At 43.5% G+C, this 26,305-nt stretch overlaps 1 protein-coding gene and 1 long non-coding RNA gene across 3 annotated transcripts in view; both read left to right on the forward strand.

Moving 5' to 3' along the window:
* LOC146492572 (protein MTSS 1-like) overlaps positions 1-26,305 on the forward strand; it is a 75,678-nt gene that overhangs the window by 28,112 nt on the left and 21,261 nt on the right. The gene's annotated exons all lie outside the window — the stretch shown is intronic.
* On the forward strand, positions 3,860-22,819 carry LOC146492573 (uncharacterized). The gene is made up of 2 exons (XR_014872061.1): positions 3,860-5,037; positions 5,960-22,819. It is a non-coding gene; the product is annotated as an uncharacterized LOC146492573 (long non-coding RNA).

A 26,305-nucleotide genomic window follows, 5' to 3' on the forward strand; every position in this document is an offset into this window, starting at 1 on the left:
CAAAGTGTCCTTTACGGTGAGAACAAAGACTAGAGAAATGTTCTCTGGAAAACAGTAAAAGTATCAAGATCGTGTTTCATAAACATCACAAGAAATATTATACGAAGTGGGATGATGTCAGCAGGTTGAAGTGAGCTGGAGTGTTCGCGTTACTGTAAAACCAAACTGCCTGTTCCTCTGTTCCTGCTCCAAACTCACCATCCCAGCAGCCAACTTACAGCAGTGTCGTATATCCTGTGCTCTGAGGTTTCTGCACCGCAGAGGTCAAACGTTCAGAAGTGTAGGCCGTGACATGTTGCTGCTTATGAGGCTAATACTGTTTTGGCTCTTGGTGTGAGCCTGCATGCTGACTGTGAGGATATTTAAAGGGAACACATTGAAATCTCTGAACTTTGTGCTACTTCTTGTCTTTTTAACTGCCTTTTTCTTCCCTCTTGATCACAGTATAACCACAGAAGCTTCGATGGTGCGAGTCCGTAAGAGTGAACCAGCAAATGCTTTTTCTCAGAAAGGGAACAGAAATCTGGACAGGTTGAGCTGTTAAGTGGTAATCCTCCCAGCCAACTGGAAAAGTAGCTGGAACTCAAAGCTGACATCATCTTCTTGTCTGAAATGCCCAAACTTGTCAGGTGTTGACAAAAGAAGAGATGGAGGGTCGTTGGAGAGAGGTTTGGGGAATTAAAAATACCGTGTGGTATTTCAAACACGACTAAAGGGAGTAGATGAATGACTAGAGAGAGTCTCGGAAATGTTCTGGCCAAAGCCGCTTTGTAAATCATCCCAGTCCAGTCGTGTCACAGTAGTCAAGACCCTGTCCTGTTATTTTTAGTCCTGGACTGAACAGTTTCAACGAGATCCAAAAAGCCAGTGAAGCCAGAGTACTGGGCCAAAGTCATAACCCAACAAGAACGGCAGACGAAACGAGGGCTCAGTCTCAATTAGTTTTTTAAACTCATTGTTTTTTTGAAGCCCTGGGCTTTAGGTTGACTTTTGATTACCAGAAGTGACCATATTCAGGAGACAGCATGGACTTTCAGATGGCTCCAGCACAACGATCATAGCATTTAGCCCAGTTCAGTGACGTTTAATCATCAGACATGAGGTTAAATTTACAGGGCGATCGTGGCTCAAGAGTTGGGAGTTCGCCTTGTAATCGGAAGGTTGCCGGTTCGAGCCCCGGTCGTTGTGTCCTTGGGCAAGACACTTCACCTGTTGCCTTCTGGTGGTGGTCAGAGGGCCCGGTGGCGCCAGTGTCCGGCAGCCTCGCCTCTGTCAGTGCGCCCCAGGGTGGCTGTGGCTACAATGTAGCTGCCATCACCAGTGTGTGAATGGGTGGATGACTGGATATGAAAAGCGCTTTGGGGTCCTTAGGGACTAGTAAAGCGCTGTATAAATACACATTTACCATTTAAATTTAAATCTTTGAAAAATGTAAGTTAAATTAAAAAGAATCAGTACAGCTGTCACAAACGAGGAAATTGGCTGTAAACATCAAAACTCTCATTGTACCTGGTTATAAACATGTTGAATTTCTGCTGTAGGCAATTTAAACATGGGAACCTTTGGGGATTGACTCACTATTGGAGCGAGCTTCAAGTATCCATTAGAGCAGCGTTTCCCAACCACTGTGCCGCGGCACATCAGTGTGCCGTGAGAAATGATCAGGTGTGATGTGGAAGATTATCTGGTTCCACCTGATTAGTACTCTAAGCCAGCGGTCCCCAACCCCCGGGCCTCAGACCGGGCCGCGAGTCGTTTGGTACCGGCCCGCGAAAGTTGAGGCTCAGGTGTGAAATGTATAGTTTTCAGGGTTTTTATCGGTTTTCAGCGTTATTTTGTTATCGTTTTTATCGTTTACTCGGTTTTCCTGGGTCTTTTCACGTGTGTTATGAATAAATCTTATTTTTTTTGGTACTGGTACTAGTTTATTTTGTTGTATTTATCCGCGACACCTTAAAGGCCGGTTCGTGAAAATATTGTCGGGCATAAACCGGTTCGTGGCGCAAAAAAGGTTGGAGGCCGCTGCTCTAAGCAAGTAACGGGCAGAACAATGACATCCTCTTCCACTAGAGGGCAGTGCAACTACCTGCTCTAATTAAACGGGTTGCCAACTGACAATAAAACAAGACAAAGAAGAAATTACATAATAGTCATGCTGTAAGACGATGCAGTGCATAATAACAATAGATAAATATATGAAAAGAGAAAGTAGGGGTCTGACCTGGTCCTGGAGAAAATTCTGAGCCAGATGAAGGCCCAGCATAAGTGGTGGTCAGAAGAAAGCAAAAAGGTATACTGGGGACAAACCAGCCAATTCTGCTATACCTGCTGCACATATCAATATGCTTTTGTGACATTTTTGTTTGGTGCTGTGCTGTGTGATCTAATGGGAAATATGTGCCGTGGCTCCAAAAGAAACTCTCAGCAGTGAAAACCCTAGTGGTTAAAATCAGAACTACAGGACATGTAAGAAACTGGTAAATATTTCTGCCATAGTAGTTTAGTAGAAAACGAATAGTGGTTATAACAGCACCTCTAATAACTGTGAGCAGCCTAAAGCTCCGAGGATACGATCACTCTCAGAGTCGGACGCTTTTACTGCTCGAACACTTGCAGGCAGCTGGAGGAAGAGGAGCTTTTATATGAGCTCCTACATTTGCTTCAAATGCCCGAGTTCTTTGTTCTGACTTATCCATCATTAAATCATCTCCACTGGAGAAAGTTCAGTTTTTAGCACGAGTCAGCTTCATTTTTCAGCCCTGCAGGTTGACGCTTAGCCTCAACTTGTCTAGCAGACAGAAAGCGGAACAATACTCCTTTAGTAGTTCTGTTTTCTGTTCTTAATAACACAGCTTTACACAAAGACTGAGCTAAAACTCTGAAAGCACGGATGGTTTTTATCTGGCAAAATAAAAGCCATCCGTTTGGACTCTAGTTTAATGGTGGTAAATTAAAACCAGTAATAATCAGCACTGGAAACGAGGCTCGTGTGCCAAAGCATTGCACAAGATGCCCACTTGGATATTCGTGCATTCTTTTCAGTATTAAAGGACTCAAATGAGATCTTTCCGAGATGGCAGGAAACTGGTTTTGGGGATAAAAGTCGACTAAATGGGTTAAATTTGTGCTTCAATTGCAATAATGACAGAATTAGAAATCTGATCACAAACCGAGGCCCCAGGTGTTCCTGCTTTAATGTGAGAGCAGAGCTGCAGTGACTGCCAGCAGCAGGAGCAGCAGCGTGTGGTCTTAAAGGGCTTCATTATGGTATGGCATCGCCACGGCAACAGCAGCAGCTGCCTGCTTTGACGTCACGCAGAATGAACCTCTATAAGAAACATATGCACAGAGAGACCGCGAACAGACCCGTGCAGGGATGTGTTACCTGTACGTCCTGGTGATATAAATGAGTGGTGACGTTTAGCAGCTGGAACAAGCGTTTGATAACAGCGCCATAGTTAGACCATTTTAGGGACGATAAGCTGCTCGTGCACAGATGGAGAAGCCATTTTTCATCGGCGCCCGGTGAAAACCGTGCATCTCGTTTGGAGTGCTGCTTGAACTGGGCCAACACTCTGCACACTGGCACAGAGCACATCTCATTTCTTCCCACTAATGAATGTAATTACAGGTTTTTGTAGTGAAAGTGGAAAAGCTGAAAGGGAAGTTTGGATTTCTATGCCTAAAATAATCTGGCATCCATAAAAGATTTTTACTGGGGAAAGAAGCAGTCCGAATGTCGTTTGTTTTAATAATTTGTGCATATTATTATTAATAGATTGTACCTCATATAATATATATATATATATATATATATATATATATATATATATATATATATATATATATATATATATATATATATATGAATCATTCCACTGCAGATGTGTGGGTACCGTTAATGTATGTTTAACTAAAGCACTGTTTTTGGATAATACAGAGGTTATTGAAATGTCTGTTTTGTGCATGTTGACAAGACTGTCAAATACTATTAAACCATTTGAAAACACAGTCCTCAGATTTTTACAGAGTTTAAATACAAAACTGAAACTGTGCTTTTTTTAAAAGCTGGTTTTGTCCACAGTGCACTGCTAAGAAACAATGAGAACACAAGGAGCCAATACTAAAGTGCCAAAAACTGCAGTTCCTCTAATGGCCACTTGAGGCTGTCTCTAAAAGTGAGTCGGTGGCCACTGACTTACTTACTTAGACTTAGATCCTCCCGCGACAAGAGAACGCCATCAAACTCGGTCTATCGCGGCAGTTGTTGCTTCATCCCATGACAGTTCGACTGAACGTAAATCTTCAAGGAAAGTCCTCCTCCATGTTATTTTAGGTCTTCCTCGCCGTCTCTTTCCATTCTTCGGGTTCCACAGAACCGCGACACGGGCAGGTCTCGGGTCCGGTAGCCGAAGGATGCGACCGGCAAATCTGAACCGACGCTTGGTGACTTGGACATGGAGCGGCTCTACTCCCGCACGGCGATATACTTCTTCATTGGTAACGCGATCCCGATATGTGATCTTGAGCAGCCGTCGAAGACAGCGTTGTTGGAAAACGTCAAGATGGCGGTTGATCTTTGCAGTTGATTTCCAAGTCTCCGTTGCATACAGTGCCGTCAGTATAACGATGGTCTTCAGGAGCCGCAACTTGGTTGATAAAGGCAGTGCGGTGGTCATCCATATAGGTCGTAATCGTTAATCCACTGACTCCTATATTTAAAATATCCAACGCAAAACTACTACAAAAAATGGTTTTGTTCTTTGAATAGTTCCTTTCTTTACAACTGAACAGAGCAGAATGTTTTTGACTCACCTGTTTAAGGTGTGAAGAAGCCTAAGATAGTCTGGGGGTGTGGCCTGTTGATCAAGAAGTCTAGAGCTTCAGTTCTTTTAGGATTTAGGTTCTCTTGGGATTTTATTGGTATGTTAATTAGCACTAGCACTCATAGTTTGCTTGCTAACAAAGCTGGTTGATGACTCCACCTACTCGTCACTTGAGTGAAACTGTGCACGTGACTTTAACCCTTTAAAACCGGTTGGAGCGGGTACGCTCTGTTTTGCGTAACTATTTTTAAATCCCGGTAGCTCTGCAACCACGTGAGCTAGCGCAATAATTTTTTTTTGCATATGAAACCGGAGGAGTTGTACTTACATCTTATGCCATCAGCTTGTCCTCGGTCACAGTTTCCTTCCACATATAGCTTTGCAAAAACTGCATAAAAAGCACTTGCAGCAACAAAAACATAATATTCCAGAAACAGCTTTGCCGATCCGATCAGCTGTTCATAACACTTCCTACATTGGATTAGACGTCAGCGTGAACTATCGCATGTCCACCATGACCTGCCCGAGACCGGAAGTGACGTCATTTTCGCGGAAATGTAGTTTTTTACCATCAGGGCCTCATGAGCCTATACTGGTGTTTTTAAAAGTTATGTTTGACTTTATGACTTTCTGTGTCGTTTCTGGGATGCTTAGGACTCATATTGCACTGCTGGAAATAGTTTATTTTGATGCATATGCTGCTTTTTTGCAAATTTGCATTATAATATTTATTTTCGTTTTTCCTGCAGTGTATAAAAATTGGTGTATTTCAAAAATAAAACTATGAAGACACTCAAAATAAATTTCCTGTGGTGGGAAACTATTTTGTGCAACTTTTTTGTATTTACAGTTTTGAGGGATAAGCCTCTTAAATTTCTCTAACTAGAAATATATGTTAAAAAAACAAAAACGATTTTCAATTCTTTTGTAGTTTATTGCACTTTTTTGCAATTTATGTAATTACTATGCACTTAATGCAGACATATTATTACAATTTAGGCTGTAATGGTTGTATTGATGTATAGCAACTTGAAATGCTCCCAAAAATGGCTCCACAGCATGTAAAAATATAATATAAGCTCTGGTGGACTTGGTTCTATGGTAGGTCTTAAAGGGTTAAGGCTTGAAATCAGAGCTTTTAAAAGTGTACAGAATGCTGAGCTTGAAACTGAAAAGGAATAAATTTGAGTCACCAGGTAAAAACATGGATATTTAGATGTTATTGGTAATCATGCATGTCTGTTTCTGTCTGTACAGGCAGACACGACTATACCTGCTGTATGTCTGTGTGAGTCACTCAGAGGGTGCGTTTGAATTATTAAGCAGAGGCACCCAGCAAGTGAGGCTCTGTGTTCTTTTCATCTCCTAAACAAACTGCTTCTAATTAGTCATGAATACCCCCACCACCACCCCACACCCACCCTGCTGTCCACCCCCATCTGATATGGCATCAAAAAGAATAACTAAGCACTCTTTTCTGGCTTCTATAATAATAATAATAATAATATTTTGTTGCATTAAGCGCATCGTGATTTCCTTATTTTTGTGTTTCTGCATGACTTTGGAAGAATTAATTTAAAAAAGGAAAAGAGCATTTTCACAAACTGAAGCAAGAAGGGAAGAAAACGTCGACCTGGTCCGATCGCTGAAAAGCAAAGACCCATTCGCTGGAGTGTTCGTCCCTCCCGAGAGCGGCGGCTGTAGCGGTGGAGGTTACCAGCAGGAGGTCGGAGCCATTTGTAAAGGTTGAGCAGCTGTTAAATAATTCACAGCTACTCTGTCACACTGCAGAGATGAACTCTGTGTACACTCGGTCACTCTCAGGCAGCTTCACTTCATCCTCCTTCACTGAATTTGTCATGTTATTGCTTTGCATTTACCCATCGACACTCTGCAGCTGTCACTCTAAACGGGAGACCTGCTCATTTCCACCTTCATGTCTTTATTCTTGGACTGGTCCTTGGTGCAGCCAATCCTCTATCTCGATATCTGTTTTGTCTCTCTGTAGCTTATGATTGGCTGCCCCTCTCAAACAGAACATTATAACAGCAGGTAACAGGATATATGACAGGAAATAGAGGGAAAGCATAATATGTCACTTTTAAAGCTGAATCAAACTAGTTATTTAAATCTTGTTTAACTATGAAATGAGCGCTGATACAATGTTGCAACTCGAGTCTTGGAGCACAGTTGTGTTACTGTGTTATTGAGGGTGACACACTCTTCACCCCCATCATTGTGATTTACAGTAAACTCATTATCATGTTGCTGCTCGTCATAGATGTTGACTGTTTCTTTGAAGACAGAGACGCTGGCTTTAGGTTTTGTAAAACTAGAGTTTTATCAACAGAAAACACCCGGCTTCATCCCGCCCACACCTGACCACCAGGTAGTTTGTATAGACGACTGTGGGGGAGCGGTGAGAAGGCTTACACAAAGGTAACCTAATGTGCCCACTGTTAAGTCAGTGTGTGTGTGTGTGTGTGTCATCTCCAGGGAGCAATGGGAGGATCAAAGTGTGTCTGGCTTAACAGACACCAGCCAATCAGAGCTGAGAGAGAGCTGCCCAAACAGGCTCTGGGTAGTTAAAACAGTCAGTGTGTTCATACACACAGGTGTGTGTGTGTTGTGCGTTGTGAACTGGCAAAATTACCCCTGTTGTCATAGACCCCCCACACAGTTTGTACGGACACAACACTCGCACACAAAGCCTCCTTTAAAGTGGAACTTTTGTGCTTTTTGTGGGTTTTTTCTTATTCGTTGTCATATTTATCCTGTTCCAGTGGTCGATGATCTTATTAAGCATGGCCAGAGTTTTAAATAGTGAGGTCAGTGTTTGTACGAGTGATCCCTGTGGGCTGAAAGCTCAGTTTCACTTAGTTAGCAATTCTTTCCTCTGTTTTCCCTTTTCTTTGGACCTGTATCAGAAGCCCCGCCCACATTCTGGTGAAGAGGGGCAGCCAATCAGAAAACAAAAAGCCGGCGTAAAGGGAACGGAGCTAAAACACTGTTTTCATGACAGAGATGATGCTCCGAGGGGCTGCACCGAATCCCAGAGTGAGATAAATAAAGGTTATCTTGAACTGGGAACCATACAAAGCTGCTCCAGCAGAGTCCAAGAATTAAGAAAATATGGAGGTGGAAATGAGCATACGGCCCTTTTAGTAAGTTCTGGTCATACTGGTGTGCTCGGCAGTGGTTCTCCATCAGTCTCAGAGTCTTTTGGAAAGATTACAGTTTGTTAAAGAGCAGACGAGCAGCGCTAGCCGGACTGCCTCAGACTGTCTGCGTGTGTAATTAGTGTTAAGTGCTTTGTGTATACGGAGATAAGGTGGAGCTACAAAGACACTCTCTCCGCACACTGTTATTATCTCTGCCTGTTTGAATCTCTTCCTTTTTCTTTCCTCGCTGAAAGCTTTTCTGTCTGCACTCTAGTAACTGCTGTTTACTGTCAACACATCCCAGTTTCACTGCTGCGACTCGTTAAGACGCTGGCACATTTTCTTTTGCATGAATTATTGTATGATTTAAAGAAGAGAAAGAACTAAGAGTTTCTTAGATTTGAAGCAAAGGTGCCAGCTCATATTGCCTGCGATTGAGCAATAAGGTTTCATGTCTGAATAATGAACATTAATCACACTTTTTGGTTTTAATGACTACTCCATGTGCTTTTTCTTCCATTAAAAAGAAGTATTAGGCTCTCATATGTGACCTGCAGTTCTGACTTTCACCACTAGGTTCACTCTGCACGTCCTTGATTGAGGCTGGCCCCAAAAGCGAGTCAGTACCCTCACAGTCCCATGTTGGTTTTTTGCTTTTTAAAAGCTCGGCTTCAGCTGTGTAAATAGCATGTTTACAGCTAACAGTTGGTCTCTGTGAAAGGCTTTCCCTCCACACCATCTGTAGACAGACCGAGTTTCGTCACCCGTTTCAGTACTGTTAAGATTTCAGATTATTGGTATCTGTGCAGACTGATAATCAACCCATAGTTTAGTGCTAGCCCTCACCTATGCTAATCTGAATCACTGAACTAGACCTCTGAAACATGTTTGTGGTGTTGGTGCCTTCTGGAGTGTCTTTAATGGCTTACTGTGTTGTACAAACTCTAAGATACAACCGTGCTCCAGTGTTGTCGAGTGAAATGCTAGTGTTTACTGATTAGCGAGTATCTGTTGTGTGTTGAAGCTTCTTGATGCAGCTCTCTATTCAAGCTTGTTGAAATAGCTGCTAACTTAGCAATCCTACTTCCTGTCCAAATATGGTCACATCAGGCAACAAAAACTGAACCTAGCGATGCCCAAAATACCAAAGTTGAGGCTTCAAAATGTGGAGTCCCAAACCAGGGGGATGACAACATGATGGCTGTGCCTGGTTTTACATTCAATTCAATTCAATTTTATTTATATAGCACCAAATCACAACAAAAGTCGCCTCAAGGCGCTTCATAGATACAGAGAAAAACCCAACAATCATATGACCCCCTATGAGCAGCACTTTGGCGACAGTGGGAAGGAAAAACTCCCTTTTAACAGGAAGAAACCTCCAGCAGAACCAGGCTCAGGGAGGGGCGGGGCCATCTGCTGTGATTGGTTGGGGTGAGAGAAGGAAGACAGGATAAAGACATGCTGTGGAAGAGAGACAGAGATTAATAACAGATATGATTCAATACAGAGAGGTCTGTTAATACATAGTGAGTGAGAAAGGTGACTGGAAAGGAAAAACTCAATGCATCATGGGAATCCCCCGGCAGCCTACATCTATTGCAGCATAACTAAGGGAGGCTTCAGGGTCACCTGGTCCAGCCCTAACTATATGCTTTAGCAAAAAGGAAAGTTTGAAGCCTAATCTTAAAACATGCAGTTTGAGTGTAAAGTGATCGAGTAGTGTTCTGTTGCAGAGTGTAGCAACTCTGATTAAACACCAAGCTAAACCTCTGTCGATGAATACACGAGTCCGAGTAGAGTTGACTTTTTACTCAGAATCTTCATTCGACAAGCGGTGAAAACTGTAGTTGAAAAGAAATACAGAATAGAAAAAATGATCGTTTACATAAATATTGCATCACGAAATAACTCAAAATGTGACCTTACACCTTCGTGTTAGCTTTAGCAACAGTAATGATCATCAAAACTGCCTTTAACATGTACAAATCAACCTCCATGAATCACAAATAAAATATAATTTTTAACAAATACCGCTATTTATGCCTTTTTAACACCTTCATCATGAAATCTATACACTTACGGCGTTGCCTGAACAATGTTCCCAAGTGGATGGCTGTGGATAAGCCTCAGAGCAAGACCGCATGTCACTCGGTCACTACCCGATCCATACCGGAAACCCGATCGGTACCCCGCATGCGCGAAAGGTGTCTACTTCCGGTCGAAGCGTTTTACGATAGTTACGGGTCAGAGTATCTGTTAAGAATAATAAGTATCTCTTAACATGTTTCCAATAATGAAGCATTTCAATATAATGTAGACAAAAACGAAAAATAAAAAGATAGTTACGGATCAGGACTCTCCGATCCTTACTGCGCATGTGCAGATGTTTTCTTCTTCTTCTGTTCGTTTAATGGCAGTTTACTCCCCAGTGTACGAGGATACTGCCACCTGCTGACTGAGCGAATGAACCCTATTGTAAACTGAATTAGCGTCATTACAAACGTGTGTTAAATTTGATTTAGTGATAGTCGAGTGTGTTTATGCTCGTCTGTGTGGAGAGGATTGTTGGAATAGTGATGATGATGTCCGCTATCACTGTCAATTGCCAGTAAACACTTCATCTGGCTGCTGAATCTACATGTGACATATTACAAAGTCTGTATTATTAACTCTGTAATTAGGCGCCATTCTTCTTATTTTACGGCGCTGTTGTTCAATCGGGGAACGCTCTCTGTTGAGGAGAAAAGCATAAATTTGTTTGTATACAGATTATCCATTGTTTAAATGTCCCGGGAGTCGAAAAGGAGGCAGAGCTGTTGAGAAATGCTAGGAGCTAACTGGGCGCTAACCGTATGCTAACCGAATGTCGCAATGCTGGCAAAGAGAGGAAGTGACGTAGGATTTGCGCATGCGGGGTACCGATCGGGTTTCCGGTACGGATCGGGTAGCGACACACTCTCCCTCTTAGAGCAACCAGGAAGAGGAAGTAAACGGGAAATGAAGCAATACAGGTAACCCACCAGGAAGTGAGGTTATTAGCAAGTTCACCTTCAAAATTAAAGCTTCTTAACATTTTTTAAACTCTTTTTACTGCTCTTTTTAACTTAAATACATACAAAATAATTACTTTAAAGCAAACATTAAAGATAAATGACATAAATGCCTTTGAGACATCACAGATCGAGTGGGGGATAAAACTAGAAAACCACTGGTAGTCCATTTCCACACGCTGGGTTTGTCTCGCAGAGAGAATTAAGTCATGAAATCAAAAATGCCCCCAAACATGGTGAGTGCATGCACCAACATAAAATGATAAACGAATGTTGTTCTTATAGGAAAAGAACCTGATGAGAGTAATAGAAGATGTGCTGTGGCAAAACTTCCAGTCTGACTCAGCTGTTCGATTGCAGACGCTGCTGGACACAATGCACAACAACAATGATGGAAAATTTCACATATTTAAGGAACTATAAAATGCAGAATATGCATCCAAGATATTGAATATCAGATAAGTTATAAAAACAAATATTCATTCATGGCCTGAATAGGTGAAGCAACACTGCACCCACCCTGAACCGCCGACCTTAAAGCTCTGCACATCAACTCTGAGCATGTTCTTAGTGCTCAAAGTGCAGCTTCAACTAAACTACAAAAAATATAACAGAACAAACTAATGATGATGGCAGTGTTTGCATCCTCGTCATTAAACTCCATCCATCACTGGAGGCAGATTTCAAACCATCAAACGTTTTTAATAGTGACTGCGACACCTGCAGTGGAAAAGACAAATGATCTTGACGTGACTTTTGACCACAGATGTGTTTTTATGTCGCAGCGAGGCTGTGTTTTCTTACTCGGGCTGCAAATCTGTGAGATTGCACAGAAGCTGCTGCAGCAACACGAGAGGCAACGCCGTCTTTACCGGAGAGGTCGAACTCTGAAGTGACACAAGCTTTTAGCATTCAGACACCGCTCCCTCTCTGTCACACACACACACACACACACTCAGAGGGCAGTGGGTGTACACCGTGAGCCTGCCAACTCTTTCAGACTACAGATTAGCGGTGAAATAGGAGCTGTGGTTTCGCTTGAGGGGCTGGCAGCAGCTCGGGTCAAACAAATCAAACGCTCACTTTGCTTTGTTTTAGTCTCAGTTCAAAGAGTGTGTGTGTGTGTGTGTGTGTGTGCGTGTGTGTGTTGGCTGAAATCTTTCAAAGCTGGGCACGACAGCGTTGGACGCTGTTTTAAAACGTTGGATTAAAGAGCGTCTGATATCAGCGGGATCTGGTTTCTGCATTCCTGTTTCTCTGTACATCGAAGCAGGTTTCCACCCGTCTCACGTGTGTGTGTTTGGTCAGTGTGTGTGTGTTTGTGTGTGTTTGGTCAGTGTGTGTGTGTGAGGCCTAATGGCTGTGAGGTCGGTTGGTCCCTCTGTCCTCTGAGTTGTTTCATTCATTCTGTTTTTGCAGCTGTCAGAGGAACAACGAAACTGTCCATCTCGTCCATAAATATCTCCACAGATATTCACCTCGTTGAGGGAGCTCCTCAGAGGCAGATAAATTGGCCGCGTTGGTTGTGCAATAGTTCACCAACACACGGAGGTGTAACAAGACCGAATGATGCTGTGTTTTAAATGTGCAGCATCCGGAGAGCTGTCAAAGTTTAGGATGGCTCACAGAACATTTTCCACTCGAGCTAAAATGTCTTTCTAGGACTTTTCCCAAGATAACAAACCAAGATTTCTCTTGCTGTCATTGAATTGTTGAACATTTGAGAAACTCTGGTTTGTCATTTTAAACACCTTTGATTATACTTCTAATCTTTCATGGCTTTTTTGGAAGGCGTGACTGCTCCGTGGTCATAATGTCCAGGTTGCTGTAACAAACGAAACCCTGATAATCAGGTGGTGGAGCTTGTGTGTATGAATGTGTGGATGACTGGATGTGTAAAGCGCTATATAAATACAGGCCATTTATGGAGAGTCGAGTACAAGACCTCCAACATCTCGGTGTAATCAGTCAAGTTTGATCCACGGATGTCCCACCTCACATTTGAAAGCACCTGCAGCCAACACGTCACTGCCTGATGCCGCAGCGCAGCTTCAGAGGCCTCGTAGCGTCTACGTCTCGATGGGTCAGAGCTGCTTTACTCACACGGCAGAGGTAGAATTACACTGAAGGTGTTGGTGGAGGCATGTTAAGGTGAGATGCAATATTCCTGACTTCTGTCTAGGGATGGGTATCGTTTAGGTTTTATCCGATACCGGTGCCAAACCGGTACTTTTGAAACGGTGCCGGTGTTTAAACGGTGCTCAAACCGGTGCTTAAAGAATGGAGAACACAAAATATGTCCAAAAACCTCTCATGTTCAGCTGTTTTTTTGTAAAAAGATAACAATGTTAGCCTTTTCTGCAGCTATGGGGCATATATGGTATCACTCTTGGCTGGAAGCAGCTTAAACAATGGAAAAAACACAAACTTTGTCCAAAAACCTCTCATGTTTAACTGTTTCCCACTTTTTCTTTGGTCATTTTAGCCTTTTTGGCCAGGGTGAAGGGAGTATCTGCCATCAAACAAGAAGACAGCCGCATGTAGCTATGATGGTGTTTGCTAGTTCACCTTACATGCATTAATGTAATAACGTGGTTAGCCTACTCAACGTAAATTACACACGAACAACATGAAGCTACTCACGCAGAGAAGAACGGCTGCTGCTGTCATCATCATCCGTCACCACCACACCCGCAGTAGATGTGCTCGGTGTGAGGTCTCGCAGCAAGCTATCAAATACGCCGCATTTCTCGTCTTTAAAAAAAACGCTATCCGTCGCCAGGTGTTTCATCAGATTTGAGGTGTTACCTCCTTTGACAGTATCACAGTATCAGCTTAAAGCACTTGTTGCAGCTGCTGAGTTTGCATATTTTGCTGTGAAGTACAGCCAGACTTTTGACCGCTTCACCTTGGGCATTTTTAATCTGTAGCTCTGCTCTAAAAGAACGTACGTACCTGGACCCGCCTACTATCCTCGGAAACGTAAAATGATTGGCTAGAATCTAAAGTGTATCACAGCTCAGGAAATAAAGCACCGAAATGTGCGCTGCTTTTCGGTCTGGTTACTACCGGACACCGGTACCCATCCCTACTTCTGTCTGATAGTCACAGCTGTGATTACAGGCACGAATGAATAACCACACATGAATTCAAGGGACACCAGGTCCTAGGTTAACCTGCTAGGACCTGGTGTCACATATGTGGACGTCACATTTTGGGTTGTTCAGATCAAAATACTAAAATTTGCTCTACAAGGGCCTGATATCCTCGTACGAGGACACTATGCTGCCACTGTTCTATCGAAATTTAAAACGAATGTCCTCGTATGTAGATCTCATATTTCTCAGAAACAAAAATCTGGTAATTTTTACATTCATCAGGTCCCATCAGAGAATAAAAAAATGCCATGAAAGCGTTCGGGGAGGTTAGAGGAGATTTTGAGAATCTTTTCTAAAATGTGAAACTTTTCAGCATTTTTTTGAGCCACTTTCTAAAAACAATAAGTCTTTCTTTGTTATGATACACACATTTTTATAAGCAATGTTATTCTGATGAACTCAACCTTTTTTCTTAATAGTGGAACACTTGGAGCGAACACGTGCCACACGCTCCGTTTTCCTTCCTTCAGCGTTCCTGCAGCGGCTCGCTGAGCCGTGGTCAGAGCAGCTGACGGGTCGGCAGCTGTCTCACCGCTGATGACTGACAGTTATCAGTGTCCGTGACAACCCCGCCCCCGTTACAACCGTGTCGGGTCAGCAGATACGACCGCAAAAGGTGCAAACCGTACGACTGCCTGCTGGAATTAGATGACTGCAAATAAAAAATAAAAATAAAACAGCAGATGATGCAAACCAACATGAACTCTTAAAAACTGCTGCTCGTCTATGAATCCCAACAGCAGCAAACAGCTTTCCAACCTCAGGACGTGACGAGAGGGAGGTGTTATTTAAAGAATCTTAAGCCTTTACTGTATCACACACACACACACACACACACACACACTGCAGAAAGCATCCCAAGACTGCAGCCCTATGTTGGCAGGCATCCTTGGATCGCTCCCCTCCCCACTTCTGTGTGTGGTATTCCAGGACTGTACGACCCCGGTCGCCCCTCCGTGAGATGTGAGGAATTCTGTTTACTCCCTAAAAACACTCCCACTGCGTGTGTCCTCTATCCCAGTCAGGAGAGGTGATTTTGAAAGCTTAAAGATGGAGCAACGACGCTTAAATGTGATCAGATCTGGTGCTGCCACATTCATAGATAACAGATATTCAGACTTTTGCAGCCTTTAGGCTAAATATAGAAGTTCAGCTAATGCATCATCTTGTTTCTGTCTCCCTGGTTCAGGAAGCCGGACCTCAAAAAATTGTGAAATTTTTGCACTTTTAAAAAATCAAATGAGCTAAACTCGAAGCTGCACTTATGATATTTTTACTGCAGCGCTCCGTACAAACAGAAGCTCTCACATAAAGAGATCAAAGACATCAAGATGTTTCTGTGCTGTGGAGTACTTAATGGGAAATACGAGTTCTTTGTTTCCATTTGAGCTCAACGTGACCTTTGTGACGTGTCGCTAATTGGCAGGAAGTTGGCATTTCGTGCCTCTGCATTAAAGAGATTGACAGCGAGCGACACCTCTGCTGCTTGTTGACACGTGAGACGTATTGAAGTTGTAAAGTGACCTTGGCTATATGCAGAGAGCGAGAGAGATGCTGACTGATGCAACCACCAGGCAACACCATGCGCCTGATTTAACGCTGCCCATCACCCGATTACTTACTTCTGTCACGCAGCAGCAGACTGACAGGAGAAGCTGACGTTTTGTGGGACCTTTTAAATGATTTTTGACTTCTTTACGGCTTTTGTGCCGAGTGTGATCTTAATGGCGTCACAGCTGTGGTCGTGTGTGTGTTACTGACAGGCAGCAAGGGAAAAAAGAGTGAAATCAAAGCGCTACGGTGATGCCAAACTCTGGGGTTTTGCGGGTTAAACAAGCTGCTGGGATTGCACCTTTATCACATATCAACAGTCTAATCATAGAATAGAGCAGCCTGCTCTCTGAACTTCCATCCATTCATCCATCCATCTTCATCCGCTTTATCCGAGGCCGGGTCGCGGGGGCAGCAGCCTAAGCAGAGAAGCCCAGACCTCCCTCTCCCCAGCCACCTCCTCCAGCTTATCCGGGGGAACACCAAGGCGTTCCCAGGCCAGCCGAGAGATATAATCTCTCCAGCGTGTCCTGGGTCTGCCCCGGGGCCTCCTCCCAGTGGGACATGCCCAGAAAACCTCACCCAGGAGGCGCCCAGGAGGCATCCTTGTCAGATGCCCGAACCACCTCAGCTGACTCCTTTCGATGTGGAGCAGCAGCGGCTCTACTCTGAGCCCCTCCCGGATGGTCGAACTTCTCACCCTATCTCTAAGGGAGAGGCCAGCCACCCTTCGGAGGAAGCTCATTTCCGCCGCTTGTATCCGCGATCTCGTTCTTTCGGTCACTACCCACAGCTCGTGGCCATAGGTGAGGGTAGGGACGTAGATCGACCGGTAAATTGATGACGGACCGGTGCAGCGTCCGCATCACTGCAGCCACTGCACCAATCCGTCTGTCGATCTCCGGCTCCCTTCTCCCATCACTCGCAAACAAGACCCCGAGATACTTGAACTCCTCCACTCGGGGCAGGAACTCATCCCCGACCCGGAGTGGGCACTGAGAACCATGGCCTCAGATTTGGAGGTGCTGATCCTCATTCCCGTTGCTGTGAACCGTTCCAGTGCGATCTGGAGGCCATCACCCGATGAAGCCACTCTCTGAACTTACAACTTTAAATTATTGTGTACTTAAACCACATTTTTGAGACTTATTTTTATGTGAAACGTCCTTACAAACATCCCATCCTAAAATAATAATTTGTAATTATTTTGTTATGCACACAAAAGGATCCAGATTTTGCAGTCCCAGTAAAGGTGGAGGCACTTTTTAACAGATTTGCACATTTGCTGCCTTTTTAAAGAGTAAGTTTCCTGTTTGGGTACTTTGTAGCTTTTTTCTCTTTTTTGATGTAACTAAAAACTGATCCGAGTTGATCAGAAAACACGAGTAAGAGCAGCTGACAGCATTACCCTGCTGTAGCTACAGGTAAACCCACAGAGAGACCAACCCACAGACACCTGAATGCACTGCTGTCACTATAGCAACTGAAAGGATCAAAGTACTGAAACCGTTTTACTGCGTTTCAGTCAGAAACACTTTACTGTCATTGACAATGCGGCAACGCAGCAAAAACTCAAGAATAGAGCGGACATCAATATATTAGATATGACACCAATTATAATTACACTTGGCATGAAATGAAGAAACTAAGGGGATGTGGGTTGCAAAGCGGGTTGCAGATACACAGGAATTGGGGCCTACGGCAGTGCAAGGGGTGTAGTTTCTATATAGGGTCTTCTCTGTGAATGTGTGCAAGGGTATGAGCTGAGGCTACAATGTGGTTTAGGTTTAGTATTTCTTTATCTGGGTTTTTTGTTGTTTGTACCATAACTTGTGTTTGGGATTAAAGAAAACTGTCCCAGACGAAGAGCAGGGTCGTTGAAGTGTTTGTTTCCTTTTAATTTTCACTTCAATCTTCCAGTTTTCCTTTCTTCTTCTTCTTCTTGTATCCCATCTTCTGTCCTCTGCAGCTCCAGTTGTCGTTGTTTTATTCTTCTTCCTCCTCCTTCATGCTCCAGTTCTCAAAAATAGCTCACTAGTAGTAACGTCCCTGTAGCAACAAGATAAGAAATATAGTCTCGTTCTACAGGACACTGATTTACTGCCTGTCCTGCTGGGCGTGTGTGGTGTGTGTGTGTGTGTGTGAGATGCTTCAGCTGCTCCAGTTCCTCAGCCCAGTTCCACCAGTGTTCGTGTGGAGCTGCTCCCGTGGGAATGCGATGGCTGAGCTCACGTCCCAGTCGGATGGATTTAAATTCCAGTCTTAGATTCCAGGTCACCCACTGTTCACTTCAACACCGCGCTGACGCGGCTCAACATCCGCCGGTTAAAGTGTCGAGAGCGCTCGACAGCGAGGTTCTCGTCTCGGGAAAGTCGGTCAGGAATCTCGATTTTTAAATTAGGGTTGAAAGTGTGTGTGCTGGATTAGAGTCGTGCCCCGGGACTCTTCCCAAAAAGTTTTTCTGTCTTTTACCCAGAAAGCTGCCGATGCTTGTGATTGTCGTTTGTGGCGCTGAAAGCTGAAGTTGTTTAAAAAGTATTTCAATGACGTCCAACATGAAGGTCAAACATCATCCAGGAGATCGAGTAAAATCGAGTCATTCGCTGTTTTATTCAGTACTAAAGATGCAAATAACCTAATTCAAACTGAGCCAAACAAACATGAGCATAAACTCAAATATCAAAGAACTCTGTTTGTTTGTTTCAAGTCTTCATCAGGGAGAAAACAGAGTCCACGAATGCACCAAATCTCGTAGTTTTCCCAGAGTAGAAAACTTCCACTTAGGGCTGAAAATCTCAAGTTAAACTCCAACAGGACGAGTCTTCAGTTACCTGGACAGATATCAACAATCATTCACTAAATTCAACCCACATCACACAGGAAAAAGATCACACAACATCAACCACAGGTAACAACAGCTCATCTTTAAAGGCAAATAAAGGTCATGAGTAAAATCAAAGTCCTCATAAATCAGGATATTTAGTGGCCTGTATTTATAATTCCAGAAAGTCTTCATTGTCTATGACCTCTTTGAAGGAGGAATATGTTCAACTGCAGCAGCTCGCAGTGTAGAAGAGTACGTGCTTAGCCATCGGGTCGCTAATGTCACCTGTGTGTTTGGTGCAGTTATGTTCTGCTCACCTATCCTGCAGCTTTTTGCTTTACTAATGCTAAAGAAACTGCAGCTGGGACGCTCTAGGCTGTGGATTACACATGAAGCTTTACAGTTAATAAAATAATTCATAGTTTTTGCTATAGATTATGAGATGACAGGGACGTACAGGAGGAAAGACCCTGTCCTGAGCTCAAGCTACTAATAAACACTCAATAATAAATCAAAGTGAGAATGTCCATACTAGCTGTCATCTGAGTTTATGTGACGTACTAATAGCACTGATTCATCAACATGTAAGCAGCGTTTTACTGCTGAGGCTCTGCTGTTTTTATCTACTGACCCTCGGCTCTGCTGGAGGGTCACCAGATAAATCTCAGCTGTTCTGAGATGAGAAATGAGAGAAAAAAGGGGCGTGGCTACTGTACCGTTTTGTAGTGGTTTTATTTTCCTCTAATTTTTGATGTCACTGAGCTTTTTAAAGTAAAATCTGCTTTTACCGACTCAAGTAGAAGTGATGTCATATGGAAACATTCACAACAATATTATCTCTATAAACAGACATTATTGGGTTATCTCTTTTTACCTGATGAGCTCTTATGAAAGTTATGAGTCTAAAATCAAAACTATATGAACACAGACAAAAAGAACAATATACACTTATTTATTAGGGGTGCAACGATACACAACATTCACGGTTCGGTTCGGTACTTTGGTGTCACGGTTCGATATTTTTTCGATACAAAAAATGTTCATGCCTTTTTAATTTGTCATTTATTAAAATTATAAATATATATTTTAACTCAAAAGTACAGTTTTTAAATTTAATGTTGCTGAAACAACAAAGTAATAAATCTATCTGATGGAGAAATCACTCATCTTTGGAAAAGAGAGTTTATTACAGAGAAATGGCTCTTTTCAAAATAAAAGCTTCTCCTGGGCTATATTCTCAGCAGCATATTAAACATATCAGGTCCCCATAAGGAGAATCATGTGCTAACGGCTGTCTAAATGACTCGGGTAAAGTTTGTAGCATGCTGCTTGTTGTTTTTGTCTGCTTCCACTTGTCTTTGCACTAGGATGATGTCGGAGTAAATGTGCAGTCATATTCGTTGTGTTCCCACTAGTGCTGTCAGCGTTAATCTGAAATGACATTAACGCCACAACACGGCAAATCTCCGTTAACGAGCTACCGCGGATCGCCCCGTGCGTGGGGCTGGACGGCGTCAACACGTTAACAAGCTAGCGTTAGCGCACTAGTTCCCACCAATTGAGCATTGCGTGGCACATCCAACATACTGTTTTACTTTTGTCCATGACGCGCTTACCTTCAGGGTCATACGTCACATGAAAACCAAAATAGTTCCAAAGGCCAGATCTGAATGAGGGTGGGGGAGGTTCAATTTGCCATGTTGCAACGAGCTTAGCTTCTGTCTTGCTAGCTTGCGCTGCGCTCAGTGGATCTGCGCTCGACAGTGCAGCCTAGGCGGAGTAGTCGAACGCAGATCCACTGAGCGCTCAACACAGACAGCACTGTCAGAAGGAAAGTTGATAAAATAAATTAAAAATTTTGTATTGTTCATACATATGCGTACTGAACCGAAAGCACTGTATCGAACGGTTCAATATCGATACGAGTATTGTTGCACCCCTATTATTTATATTCTTCTCAAATGTGCATAATATTTTAAACTACACTACATCATCGAGCACATTTTTTAAAGCTTCACTGTTGGAGCTGCTGGTTGTTGGAAGAAAGCGGATGAGACGAGAGATCGTTCCAATGCAAAGGGATGATTCTGCTGGTTTTGGCGCTGGCTGAAGTCTTTGAAGTCCAGCGTAATGAACGCTGGCACAAAAAGTTGAATCAGTCTCGTTTGCTCATTATTTATTCAGATAATTCCAGATTTCCGTCAGAATTGTGCCAAATTTAGACCACATCCTATGTAATCCCAAAGCAGAATCTTATGTTAGGTACAGAAACTTTGTTTTGTATCATCTGTGCTGTTTAACACTGAAGTAGTTTTTGGTTTCTGCCAATCATCGGTGAACTAACGTTACCTGAGAGGGTTTTTGTCTCATAGGTTGAGATGTCTGAACTCCTTGTTGATTAGCATGTTTCCTTCATTTCGCTCCGGTCCGGCCTCAGTTTTGATCTCTTTCCCTTCTTGCTGGTCTCTGACTAACAGCTAATTTCCTGTGCGGCGTCACGGCCAGGGCTGCTTCTGTCTGAGGGTTTAAACGGGCCAAGTTTGGTCTTCCATGCAGATGAGCTGTTGTGGAGCCTCGGGCCGTTCTGTCTGCAGAGCAGCGCCTCTGTCTGACCTGCAGCCGGTTCGCTCTGAAGCTCAGACAGAGACGCTGCTCTGTCCCACTGAATTGGGTCAGCTGGGTCTCAATACCACACACACACACACAACACAGGGCCCGAGCGAGAAGTCGGGTCAATCAGCTGCATTTGACCAATAACTGATTGACTGATTGTGACCCTGCAGGAAGAGCTCTCGCCTGCAAACACCGGACGTGAAGTTCATCTTAACTGTGACTGAAAATCAAACCTTTGTGCTGTTTGTGATGAAAGTTGAGAGATTAGAGTTTCCTTACTCAGCTATTTTTCTAAAATGATCTCCTTTCTTTTGTTCTGCTCAGCATTTGCACTCAGTTAAAAGGTTACTAAAGTCAAATGTGTGTGTTGCAGTGCTGATTATTGATCTACACAGTGTTTGTGTGAGTCACCCAGTTTTACACCACTCGCCTTTTTGTGCTCAAATCTCTTCAAAAAAAGGACAAATGAACAAAAAATTCATTTGCAATCCCGACCCAGTTACTCAGAAAGCACACAAACCTTGTTCTGAGTAGTTTCGTGTAGGAACCATTTGGTTTCTGGCGAATTACAACCTGCCAACCCAAAGAACTGTGCAGCCAACTAACATCACAGCCCAGCTGAGGGGACGCCACTGACGTTTACATCATGTCACACTGAGCATGATCCCAGCGTTTCTGCCAGAAGAGTTGTTAAGCTTGGCGGCTTCGGCCGGCACGTTCGGGGTGTGGATGGAAGGCGATTTTATGTTGCACTTAGGTTTTGTGGCTCTACCGATCCACTAAAATGTAAATTGTGGGGTACAGATGGGAGAGCAGCGCTGTGTTGACATCGATGCGTCTCTGTGCACACAGACGTGAGAAAAAAGTTCCACTTTATAGCCTGTGGCAGTGTGAACGCACCGGATCACAGTTTACATCCATAACATACAGCAAAGTGACCTAATCTACTGTAATTATACCACATCAGTGCATCTGTGTGCGCATAGATCAAAGAGTATTGAGCTGCAACATGTGTTTTATGTCTTAGTAGTTTTTCCAAGCTGCTTTTATGTGTGATATGGCAATAATGGATTACTAACATACAGAGTTGTAGAGTAGTGTCACTACTACGGAGCTCAGACACACACTAACTCCTCAAGGAGCTCATCAGTGTGTGAAGGTTTGTCTCCCAGCACGGTCTCAAGAGCCTGGAGGAGATTTCAGGAAACGGGCAGTTGCTCTAAGAGAGCCGAACAGGCGCAAAAGGTCTTTAAGCCATCAACATCTGTATCTGCATCACTGTGTAAGGAGGAACAGGATGAGCCAGAGCTACAAATGACCTCCACAGGCCACTGAGTAATCAGAAACAGACGTTATGAGGGCCGGACGTCCTCTGGTGGGCTCACTGTCTGGCACCGTGGAGCCAGACTGGCATTTGCCACAGAATACCAGGTCCACCACTTTCCACCCTGAGCTCAATTCAATTCAATTCAATTTTATTTATATAGCGCCAAATCACAACAAAAGTCGCCTCAAGGCGCTTCATAGATACAGAGAAAAACCCAACAATCATATGACCCCCTATGAGCAGCACTTTGGCAACAGTGGGAAGGAAAAACTCCCTTTTAACAGGAAGAAACCTCCAGCAGAACCAGGCTCAGGGAGGGGCGGGGCCATCTGCTGCGACCGGTTGGGGTGAGAGAAGGTCTCATGTGACAGACCTGAAAGGGTCTGCCTGTAACATTAAGCATGACTGGTTTGGTGGCGATTGTCCGAGGAGGCATATCCATGGAGGGTCCATCTGCAGGCGCAACAACAGCACCCTGACTGCCCTGACTTAGCCAAAGGAAATCCTCGGACCAATTTTTAGACCCTGCGCTGGTGCAGTGGGTTAGGGTTCATTTCCTAGAGGAGGAAGGGACTGATACCACTGACTGGGCCCATCAGCTCAGTGATGCCCTGGTCCAGATCTGGGAGGAGATTCCCAGCAGACCATCCATCGTCTCATTGGGAGCGTGTCCCATTGTTGTCAGGCATCCACAGCAGCTTGTGGCGGCTGCAGAAACTACTGAGCAGCATTTTGAGTTGCTCATGGAAACTTTGGCAAAGTGAACTAACCTGCTGCATCTTTTTTTACTTAGTTTTAAGTTGTTTTTGTATTCAGCTTCTGTAGGTTGATCATTTTCATCAAAATATGTGGCACTGTTTCCTTCCTAAAACGTTACCTGGTCCATATCATTTTAGATGTATATGCATGTTTTTCCCCATTGTTTTCAAAGTGTTCTTTTAATTTATTTTGAGTGTATTTATTGCACTTTAAACAGAATCAGAGTTGTCTTATAATCAAGAGAAGCCAGACATCTCTACAGCTGATTTCTCTAAAACTAGGCAACGGTTTGGGTTGATGAACAGCACTAAGATCCAGTGGTAAAACCTTTTGTCAAGAGAGACACTGACTTGGAGATCCTGCCAGGATCACCACATCCACATAAACAGGTGTCCTCGCATTAGTACTTTTAGATTTGATTTGTTTAGATTCGTACCAGGCTCTTCACAAATCAGAAGAACAGTGTGTGTACACAAAGTGAATGATGATCTGACTTAAAGGACTCTCGCCTCTTGGCTTGAATGTGAATTGTAACGCTTCAGATCATTGATGCTGCCTCCTAAAATAAAGATAGCGTGACTAAGAGTGAACTATCTCAGACTGTGGTGGTTCTGAGAAATTGAGGATATGAGGTCAAAAAAGGTTGAAAGATGGGGAATTACAGCGTGTGTGGAAAGCTGCCCAGCCAGCACTGTAGATGAAATCGTTTTCACAGATCTGCACGATTCAGCTCGCCAGCGAGAAGCCATCTCGGGCCTTTTGTCCTGTAAGAACCTGCCATGTCAGCTTTATCAGCACGTTTGGCTCACATAGACCTTCAAAAGTGAGCTCATTTGGAGGTCTGCTTTACGACTTTGACTTGTTGTCGTAAAATCTTTGCCGGAGAAGCCCTGCAGCAATTCTATTTTGCACCACCACCAGGGATGGCGGGTGAGAAATTTGGCCTGGACCGATTCTGAAGTGTGACATCTTGTTTCTCAGCGGAGGGCAGCAGAGAGGAGGAGATGAGGTGAGAAGAGAGGAGGCAGCACCTCCTCTGAATGTGAGAACAGACGAGAGAGAGGATGGGAGTGATGGAGAGACGGTGTGAAGGAGGGCAAGAGGAAAGTGGAAGAGGAGGTGGTGTTTGGAGTGAAAAGAGCTTCTTAAAGAAATGGCTAAATCAAACATGGATGAATGACTGATGGACCGTACAGCCCCGAGGCTTCAGGGTTCAAGAAACCGTCAATAACATCAGCAGAGCCCTAAGAATTTCTTCCAAAATAAAAGAAATCAGGTCAAGTTAGGGTTCAGCTCTCCACTTACTTTGGTGCTGGAGTAATTTTGGGAGCCAGGAAAACTTTGCGCTAACGTGTCTTTCCACGAATCATGACACAGTTATTTAAAACATCTACAAACTTTGTTGTGAACAGTTTATGGGGCAACTTTTCAACACAGCTCACTGTGTGCTCCCAGAAACACCACACACGACAGAGGTTTAGGGTCAGAAAGCCAGTCTTTAAAGTGTTTTAATACATCTTTGCTATTGAAACTATCTGTAATAGGGCTGCCACAAACGATTATTTTGATAGTTGACTAGTCACCGATTAATTTTGCGATTAGTCGACTAATCAGATCATCATCCATTGGACGTAAAACGTACAGCTGCTCGTATATAACTATCATTAGCTTACAGCTTTAAGTGTTTAAGGTATGTGCTAACTAAAAATAGAGACAAGATGATAGTTTATTAAATTTTAATGAAATCTGCAGATTGTTTCGGTGAAGTTTAATAAACTCCTTGCTATCTAAAATATAACAGGACACCGAGTATATTCTGAGCATCTCACACTTCTGATAATCAGCTGTCTGCTTGATGTTTATTCAGCTGTGTAAAAACTATAACTTTAATCTCAGCCAAACCGATTTACTCAGGAACAAATAAAATACAAAAAAAAGCCAAACAATAACATTTTTAAGTTATCTAAGTGACTTATATATCATGTTTAACCTGAGTAGTGAAAGACGGCGGTGGGTTTGAAAACGATTAGCCGGGAGTCCGGTGTTCTCACGGCTCTAGTTAGCCTAGCCCCCGGCTAGCTATCGAGCTAGTGGGTAACAGACGTCTCCGAAAACGTCGGAGCACTTTTGAAAATATGTGGTGTCTTGATAAACTGAGCAGATATTTGAGGTTTACACAGCTACATTCTTGCCTGAAAATATGTTAAACGTTTATTTTGTGACCCAGAAAGAATAATAAGAGTAATATTAAAACTAACTAGCTGCCGCCATTGTTGGAAACTGAGCTGGGCTGCGCTATGAATTCTGGGACACAGCTTCTTCTTCTTCGGGGTTTAACGGCAGCTGGCATCCTTGTACATGCAGTGCTGCCATCTTCTGTTTCAGTCCGTTATTACACTCTTAAATCCTACTACTTATTCCTGCGTCTTTTGTGATCTTACAAAGCTTCAAACGACGCGTCGACTATTAAATCAGTCGTCGACGGTTTTGATAGTCGACTAATCGTGGCAGCCCTAATCTGTAATCATAAAAATAGTTTTAGAGCTGAAACCTTATCAAACTTGGAACTGACACAATTTGGTCCTTCTATCAACCACAGCCTGATCTTTATTTGCACTTGGTTGCCGTACATTTCTTCCACTCCACTCACATAAGTTGACCCATTAAGCTCAGCTGACGGGAGCGGCACTAATATTTTCATGCTTGTTGCCGTGTCTCTGCTATGAGCCTCTTTTCACGCAGCTTTCTTCTACACGTTGATGTGGTTCAGTTTCCCATTTGGGACGTTGTTTCGTTTTCACTTGCTGAGAATTCAGCGTGGAAGATTTAATCATCAGCATCCATCATAGACACACGTAGGGTAATGATATTTCATCTTATATGTGCGCTGGGAGCAGGACGGCTCGTCTTCGCTGTGCCTTCGAAGGCTCTGAGGAGCCTAAAGAGAAGGCAGAAAAGGGTGTGACAGAAACATGTCGGAGAGAAGACGAAGAGGAAAGGAGGAAGGCATCGGGAAGGGAGAGGAGTGGTGCA

This window comes from Neolamprologus multifasciatus, chromosome 22, assembly GCF_963576455.1.
Source record: "Neolamprologus multifasciatus chromosome 22, fNeoMul1.2, whole genome shotgun sequence".
NCBI lineage: Eukaryota > Metazoa > Chordata > Actinopteri > Cichliformes > Cichlidae > Neolamprologus > Neolamprologus multifasciatus.